Source organism: Haematobia irritans, chromosome 1, assembly GCF_050003625.1.
Source record: "Haematobia irritans isolate KBUSLIRL chromosome 1, ASM5000362v1, whole genome shotgun sequence".
Taxonomy (NCBI): Eukaryota; Metazoa; Arthropoda; class Insecta; order Diptera; family Muscidae; genus Haematobia; species Haematobia irritans.
In genome coordinates, this window is record NC_134397.1 from 43,695,170 (window position 1) to 43,704,177 (window position 9,008).

Consider the following 9,008-nt stretch of genomic DNA (forward strand, 5'->3'; position numbering starts at 1 on the left):
CATCTGTCTTTAAAGTTTTTATAAAATAATGTACTTTAAAAAGGTATTATTCGCAAAATGGATATCCTTTATTAAAAAAGAAAAAAACCCAGAGCTTTATAAACCGTATCGGCTTCAATTGTTGCATTTTAATATTAATATAAAATTTCGTTAAAATAAAAACTCTTGGTTTCTCTTTTGACTAAAAGAAAGGAAGAGAGTGGGAGTGATAAATTATTTATAAACAATGTTGCCATTATTTACAAAAAATTTCACAAAAATCCCCAATAGTAAGATATCTAGCTTCATAACTAGGATATATAAAATTAAAATTAGGACCCAGATCCCATTTATCGAACAACAAAGCCATTACATAGGTAACCTGTTTCTAATCACACAGTTGGTAGAATTCTACAACAAGTATATACAGTAGTAAGTTCGGCCGGGTCGAATCTTAAATATAATAGTTCCAATCAAATATAATAGTTTCATTTGAAAACTCTTCGTCGGTGTGGGTATCTTGATAATATAACAGGTTGGCTGATAAGTCCCCGGTCTGACCCTTTATGTGGTTAAAATTTCAAGGGCCTAAATAGTTTGTGTGATAAAACACAAACTATTTAGGAAATTTTTGTAATTTTATTTTATTATGATATATTGGTATTACTCAATTATGTATGGAACAAAATATCGGCCAAATGGGCACCGCGACCTCGGTGGCACACCTCCATCCGATGGTCCAAATTTTCGATGACGCTGAGGCATAATGGAGGTTCTATGCTGTTAATGTGCCGAATTATCTCATCCTTTAGCTCTTGAATTGTTGCTGGCTTATCGACGTACACCTTTTCTTTCAAATAACCCCAAAGAAAAAAAGTCAAACGATGTCAAATTACATGATCTTGGCGGCCAATTGACATCGCCATTACGTGAGATAACACGGCCATTGAATTTGTTGCGCAAAAGAGCCATTGTTTCGTTAGCTGTGTGGCAAGTGGCACCGTCCTGCTGAAACCGCATATCGTCCACATCCATATCTTCCAATTCGGGCCATAAAAAGTTCGTTATCATCTCACGATAGCGAACACCATTCACAGTAACTGCCTGACCGCCCTCATTTTGGAAAAAATACGGCCCGATGACGCCGCCAGCCCATAAGCAGCATCACTCGTTGTGGATGCATTGGTTTTTCGACAAGCACTCTTGGATTCTCATTCGCCCAAATGCGGCAATTCTGTTTATTGACAAATCCGCAGAGGTGAAAATGTGCCTCATCACTGAAGATGATTTCTTTTTTTTTTTTTTTTTTTTAAAAAACGGAAGCCTAAAACTCATATTTACTGTAGAAAATTAAAATAAAACGTATGTGTATTTTATAGCGAATATTCAATATGGTTTTATGTGAATATTGCCGTTTTAAATTTATTCCTGGGCAGAGCTGCTTTGGAAAAAATTGACAAATAAAACATTTTTTTTCTCATAGCCCTCTACACCTTTACATTTGTTTTCTCTTTATAAGAGCACAATGCTTAATCAAAGATAATTGAGTATAACAAGATTAAGCATTGTGCTCTTATAAAGAGAAAACAAATGTAAAGGTGTAGAGGGCTATGAGAAAAAAATTGTTTTATTTGTCAATTTTTTCCAAAGCAGCTCTGCCCAGGAATAAATTTAAAACGGCAATATTCACATAAAACCATATTGAATATTCGCTATAAAATACACATACGTTTTATTTTAATTTTATACAATATTTTTGGTATTACTTTTGTGGGTTTTTATTCAGAAATTTATGAAAAACACAAATGTTATGATATTTTCCGACGCAAACGGAAGTACATTTGAGAGACACGTCGACGCAAACTTTATTATATTTTGTTGGCAGAGTCCTCTGGTGCTTCAGTTTTGCTATGACAAGACTGCATCTTCTTCTCAATTATCTTTGACCGAAAATCGATTATTTGTTATGGCAAGGATCACATCTGTAACCTTTTAAGATTAAGTTGGAATCAATATTTACAAAAAATATCACAGTGCACAGAAAAAAATATCACCAACATATTTCCAATTAAAAAGTTGATTGAAGTTGAAAAAATTTTCAATTATTAAATTAATTGATACACTGAACTTTTTTATCAAACTCGGAAGACTAAGTCACTTGCAATCAACCTCAATTAAATTTTTAATTGAATCAATTAAAAAATTAATTGATATTTGCAAATGAAATCAAAAATTTTTTAAATATCCAATTAAAACTGTGATTGATACTATAATTTTCATGATTGAAGACATTTCAATTAAAAAATAACAGGTTGGCTGATAAGTAACCGGTCTGACACATAGATGGCGTCGCTAGTATTAAATGCATATTATTTTTATATAGTACCAACCTTCAAATGATTCGTGTCAAAATTTGACGTCTGTAAATCAATTAGTTTCTGAGATAGAGCGTCTTTTGTGAAGCAACTTTTGTTATTGTGAAAAAAATGGAAAAAAAGGAATTTCGTGTTTTGCTAAAATACTGTTTTCTGAAGGGAAAAAATACGGTGGAAGCAAAAACTTGGCTTGATAATGAGTTTCCGGACTCTGCCCCAGGGAAATCAACAATAATTGATTAGTATGCAAAATTCAAGCGTGGTGAAATGAGCACGGAGGACGGTGAACGCAGTGGACGCCCGAAAGAAGTGGTTACCGACGAAAACATCAAAAAAATCCACAAAATGATTTTCAATGACCGTAAAATGAAGTTGATCGAGATAGCAGAGGCCTTAAAGATATCAAAGGAACATTTTGGTCATATCATTCATCAATATTTGGATATGCGGAAGCTCTGTGCAATATGGGTGCCGCGCGAGCTCACATTTGACCAAAAACAACAACGTGTTGATGATTCTGAGCGGTGTTTGCAGGTGTTAAATCGTAATACACCCGAGTTTTTCCATCGATATGTGACAATGGATGAACCATGGCTCCATCACTACACTCCTGAGTCCAATCGACAGTCGGCTGAGTGGACAGTGACCGGTGTACCGTCTCCGAAGCGTGGAAAGACTCAAAAGTCCGCTGGCAAAGTAATGGCCTCTGTTTTTTGGGATGCGCATGGAATAATTTTTATCGATTATCTTGAGAAGGGAAAAACCATCAACAGTGACTATTATATGGCGTTATTGGAGCGGTTGAAGGTCGAAATCGCAACAAAACGGCCCCATATGAAGAAGAAAAAAGTGTTCTTCCACCAAGACAACGCACCGTGCCACAAGTCATTGAGAACAATGGCAAAAATTCATGAATTGGGCTTCTAATTGCTTCCCCATCCACCGTATTCTCCAGATCTGGCCCCCAGCGACTTTTTCTTGTTCTCAGACCTCAAAAGGATGCTCGCAGGGAAAAAATTTGGCTGCAATGAAGAGGTGATCGCCGAAACTGAGGCCTATTTTGAGGCAAAACCGAAGGAGTACTACCAAAATGGTATCAAATAATTGGAAGGTCGTTATAATCGTTGTATCGCTCTTGAAGGGAACTATGTTGAATAATAAAAACGAATTTTGACAAAAAAAAATGTGTTTTTCTTTGTTAGACCGGGGACTTATCAGCCAACCTGTTACAGTTTCTAGACGCCCAAGAAGCAAAATCCGAAAATCAGTCCATATGGTGGCTATACCAAAACATGGACCGATAAGCACCATTTTGGGCACACTCTTTGATGGTCCTAAAACACCTCTAGAATTCCAATTTTAGGCAAATTGGATAAAAATTACGGTTTTTAAAAGCCCAAGACCCCATATCGGGAGGTCGGTTTATATGGGGACTATATCAAAACTTGGAACGATATAGCCCATCTTCGAACTTTTGCACAGATTCGTGTTTTGCTGCCTGCAAACAAATCTCAGGACGATAGTGCTATTATTGAAGGCTGTAGCGTGATTACAACAGACAGACAGACAAACGGACATGTTTATATCGTCTTAGAATTTCTCCCTGATCAAGAATATATATACTTTATATGGTCGGAAATCTATATTTCGATGTGTTACACACGGAGTGACAAACTTATTATACCCCCTTCACCATTCTATGGTGGTGGGTATAAAAAAAACAAGTATATACGGCCGTAAGGTCAGCCAGGCCGAACTTACGGCCTTCCACCATGGATTGCGTAGAAACTTCTACGAAAGACAGTCATCTATAAATTTCAACTCACTCGAATGAAATTTGCTCCTCCAAGAGGCTCCAAAACCAAATCTCGGGATCGGTTTATATGGGGGCTATAAATGATTATGGACCACTTTTGGCATGGTTGTTAAATATCATATACTACCACCACGTACCAAATTTCAACCAGATCGGATGAATTTTGCTTCTCCAAAAGGCACCGGAGGTCAAATCTGGCGATCGGTTTATATGGGGGCTATATATAATTATGGACCGATATAGACCAATACTAACATCAGAGACCATACACTATCATCATGTACCAAATTTCAGCCGGATCGGATGAAATTTGCTTCTCTTAGAGGGTCTGCAAGCCAAATCGGGGGATCAGTTTATATGGTGGCTATATATAATTATGGACTGATATGGACCAATTTTCGCATGGTCATTAGAGACCATATACTAACATCATGTACCAAATTTCAGCCGGATCGGATGAAATTTGTTTCACTTAGAGGCTCTGCAAGCCAAATAGGGGATCGGTTTATATGGGGGCTATATATAATTATGAAGCGATGTGGACCAATTTTTGCGTGGTTGTTGGAGACCATATACTAACACTATGTACCAAATTTCAGCCGAATCGGATGAAATTTGCTTCTCTTATAGGCCTCGCAAGCCAAATTTGGGGGTCCGTTTATATGGGGGCTATACGTAAAAGTGGGCCGATATGGCCCATTGGCAATACCATCCGACCTACAGCAATAACAACTACTTGTGCCAAGTTTCAAGTCGATAGCTTATTTCGTTCGGAAGTTAGCGTGATTTCAACAGACGGACGGACGGACGGACACGATCAGATCGACTCAGAATTTCACCACGACCCAGAATATATATACTTTATGGGGTCTTAGATCAATATTTCGATGTGTTACAAATGGAATGACAAAGTTAATATACCCCCCATCCTATGGTGGAGGGTATAAAAAGTTAGATTGGTAGAATTTTTAAAATATGAACAATAAGAGGTACTTCAATTTTCTATCGAAATAAAATTTTTAAAAAATTTTCTTTAGAATTAAAATGTTAAGTTTTTAAGTTGTTAATGAATAAAATGTTGACAAAAATTTCTACAGAAATAAAATATGACAAAATTTTCTATAGACATAAAATTTTGACAAATTTTTCTATAGACCTAAAATTTTAACAAAATTTTCTTTAGGAATAAAATCTGGACAAAATTATTTTTGGCTCGAGTGGCAGTCGTGATTTTTCTGTGATTGGGGATCGGTTTATTTGGGGGCTATATGTAATATAGATCGATACGGACCAATTTTGGCATGGTTGTTATCGGCCATACACCAGCGAAATGCACCAAATTTCATGCACTTTGCTTCTCTTTGAGGCTCCTCAATCCAAATCTGGGGATCGGTTTATATGGGGGCTTATATAATTATGGACCGATGTGGACCAATTCTGGCATGGTTGTTAGAGCCCATATACTAACACCACGTACCAAATTTCAATCGGTCGGATGAAATTTGCTTCTCTTAGAGGCTTCGCAAGCCAAATCTTGGGATCGGTTTATATGGGGGCTATATATAATTATGGACCGATGTGGACCAATTTTTACATGGTTATTAGAGACCATATACCAACATCATGTACCAAATTTCAGCCAGATCTCTTTGAGGCTCCGCAAGCCAAATCTGGGGGTCCGTTTACATGGGGCTATACGTAAAAGTGAACCGATATGGCCCATTTGCAATACCATCGTAGGTCGGATGGCAACTACTTGTACCAAGCAACTACTTGTACCAAGTTTCAAGTCGATAGCTTGTTTCGTTCGAGGGTTAGCGTGATTTTAACAGACTGACGGACAAGCTTAGATCGACTCAGAAATTCACCACGACCCAGAATATATATACTTTACGGGTTAATATACCCCCTATCCTATGATGGAGGGCACTATTTCAGCAGGATTGTAAGGGAGAGAGGCAGTAACAACTGCTTACAAAACAACCGAATCGGCGCTGATTTTTGTTGGCGATGTCCCGATTTAGAGCAGCTTCTACATAGCGCTGATATAATTGCTCATTTTAATAGAAATATTGGTCAGAAGCAGGGATCCGGAGCGGTCCATTTTTTTCGCTCCGCTCCGCTCCCGCTCCGGAGAAAAAAAAACCGCTCCGCTCCTCGCTCCGCTCCGAGAAAAAAAAATCGCTCCGCTCCGCTCCACGCTCCGCTCCGCTCCACGCTCCGCTCCGCTCCTCTTCGAGAAAATTATAGTACAAACATTGTATTATTTGTTCAATTGAGTTTTATTTTATTTAGAAAAATCGGGCGGTACATATATAGGAGCTATAGCTAAATCTGAACCGATTTCGATGATTGTTTGCACATATAGTTAGTGCTATAGAAGATTACATTTCGCCAACTTTGAGTAAGATCGGTTGATAAATAAGGGTTTTATGACCTCATTTGACAAAATCGGGCGATACATATATGGGACCTATATCTAAATCTGAACCGATTTCGATGAAATTTTCAGACCTAAAGGGTGATACAGAAGATTATTTTGTGCTAAATTTGACGACGATCGGTTAGTAAAAAAAAGTGCAACGTGACCCCATTTGTCGAAATCGGGCAATACATATATATGGGAGCTATATCTAAATTTGATCCGATTTCTTCCAAATTCAGTAACGTTCGTCCTTGTGCCCAAAAAAACTCCCTGTACCAAATTTCATCAAAATCGGTTAATAATTGCGACCGAAATCCTGTGAACAACAAATACATGGACAGACGGACGGATGGACGGACGGACGCCAAGCGCTAGATCGACTCAGGAGGTGATTCTGAGTCGATCGGTATATATTTTATGGGGTCTAAAATCAATATTTCTTGTAGGCACATTTTTTGGCAGATCAAACTTGTTATACCCTAACCACTATGTGGTTTAGGGTATAATGACTTTAAAACAATGTGTTGAAATATTTTATTAATTTTGAAGATTTTTTCAGAAATATTAAATCCATTTTGACTTCATTAAAGGAAGCATTCTAGGAAGCATATGTTAATTTTTCATTTTTTTAGATTTTTTTCGTCAGTTGTTATCAAAATCCTTTAAAAACGAGTTATTTTTTTCCAGTAGAAATTATGCTATGTTTCAAGTAAAAAGCGTCTTTAAAATAAAGTGTTGAAAAACATGTCTTATTTTTTAACGATTTTTTGCTTTGTAGGCAAGATGCAAAAAGGAAACAAATTTAAAGACAATTTTATTAATTTTAAAGAATTTTTCTTAATTATTAAAGTCAAAAATTTTATCTTTCATGTTATGATACACATCACTTAATTATAAGGACATTACAACTTCAGTCAAAAGTTTATTGCCTTTTGGACAAGAAAACAAGTATATACAGCACTAAGTTCGGCCGGGCCGAACCTTAAATACCCACCACCATGAACCAAATATTAGGGTTTCCTTTGAAATTTTAGGAGGCCTTGAGGACTTGAGGACAATTCCCGAAGATAAATTTAAAGATCACCTATGAGGACTATATCAAATTCTGGATTTATAAGAACCATTTTTGTTTGAGTTTTAGAGGAATCATTAACATCTCTTGTAAGTGTGCAAGAAAATTATAAAATAACGTCTTGATTTGAAATCTTAAATATGTAGAAGTAAAATCTGGAAATTTTACATTGAGTTTCAAGCAATTCAAGTGAAGTCGGTCTATATGGAGGCATTACCAAATGGACCGAGCCTAAAATACCAGAATATTTACAATTTCAGGCAAATCAGATAAAAATTACGGTTTCTAGAAACCCAAGGAGTTAAATCGGTAGGTCGTTCTTATGGGGGCTATACTAAAACATGGACCGCTACTCACCGTTTTCGGCACACCTCTTTATGACCCGAAAATACCTCTAGATTTCCAATTTCAGACAAATAGGATAAAAACTTCGGATTCTAGAAGCCCAAGAAGTAAAATCGGGAAATCGGTCTATATGGGGGCTATACCAAAATATGGACCGATACTCACCATATTCAGCGCACCTCTTTATGGTCCGAAAATACCCCTAGATTTCCAATTTCAGACAAATTGGATAAAAAATACGCTTTCTATAAGCCCAAGACTCCAAATCGGGAGGTCGTTTTATATGGGGACCATACCAAAACATAGACCGATACTCACCATTTTTGGCACACGTATTTGTGGTCCTACAATACCTCTAGATTTCCAATTTCAGGTAAATTGAATAAAAACTGCGGTTTCTATAAGCCCAAGAAGTAAAATCGGGAGATCGGTCTATATGGGGGCTATACCAAAATATGGACCGATACTTACAATTTTTGGCACACGTATTTGTGGTCCTACAATACCTCTAGATTTCCAATTTCAGGTAAATTGAATAAAAACTGCGGTTTCTATAAGCCCAAGAAGTAAAATCGGGAGATCGGTCTATATGGGGGCTATACCAAAACATGGACCGATACTCACCATTTTTGGCACATCTCTTTACGGTCATAAAATACCTCCAGATTTCAAATTTCAGGCAAATTGGATAAAAAATACGATTTCTATAAGCCCAAGACCCCAAATCGGGAGGTCGGTTTATATGGGGACTATATCAAAACCTGGACCGATATAACCCATCTTCGAACTTGACCTGCCTGCAGACAAAAGACGAGGTTGTGCAAAATTTCATTATTGAAGACTGTAGCGTTATTACAACAGACAGACAGACAGACGGACATCGTTATATCGTCTTAGAATTTCTCCCTGATCAAGAATATATATACTTTATGTAGTCGGAAATCGATATTTCGATGTGTTACAAGCGGAATGACAAACTTATTATACTCCCGTCAC